Genomic DNA, 308 nt, shown 5'->3' with positions numbered 1-308 from the left:
GGTAAGCCAGACTTTCACTCGGAGGCTTAGCTGCAGCCCTGTGCTCGCCTAAGTTACAAAAATCCTACCGAGTGGAGAGTAACCCTCTCACTCGGGGGCTTAGCTGCAGTCCAAGCACTCGCCTAAGTTACAAAAATCCTACCGAGTGGAGAGCAACCCTCTCACTCGGAGGCTTAGCTGCAGCCCTGTGCTCGCCTAACTTATAAAAATCCTACCGAGTGAAGAGCAACCCTCTAACTCGGGGGCTTAGCTGCAGTCCAAGCACTCGCCTAAGTTATCAAAATCCTACCGAGTGGTAAGCCAGACTT

The sequence above is a fragment of the Triticum dicoccoides genome, chromosome 2B (genome assembly GCF_002162155.2).
Source record: "Triticum dicoccoides isolate Atlit2015 ecotype Zavitan chromosome 2B, WEW_v2.0, whole genome shotgun sequence".
NCBI lineage: Eukaryota > Viridiplantae > Streptophyta > Magnoliopsida > Poales > Poaceae > Triticum > Triticum dicoccoides.
The sequence above is the reverse complement of the archived record's forward strand: the minus strand, read 5'-3'. Positions refer to the sequence as shown.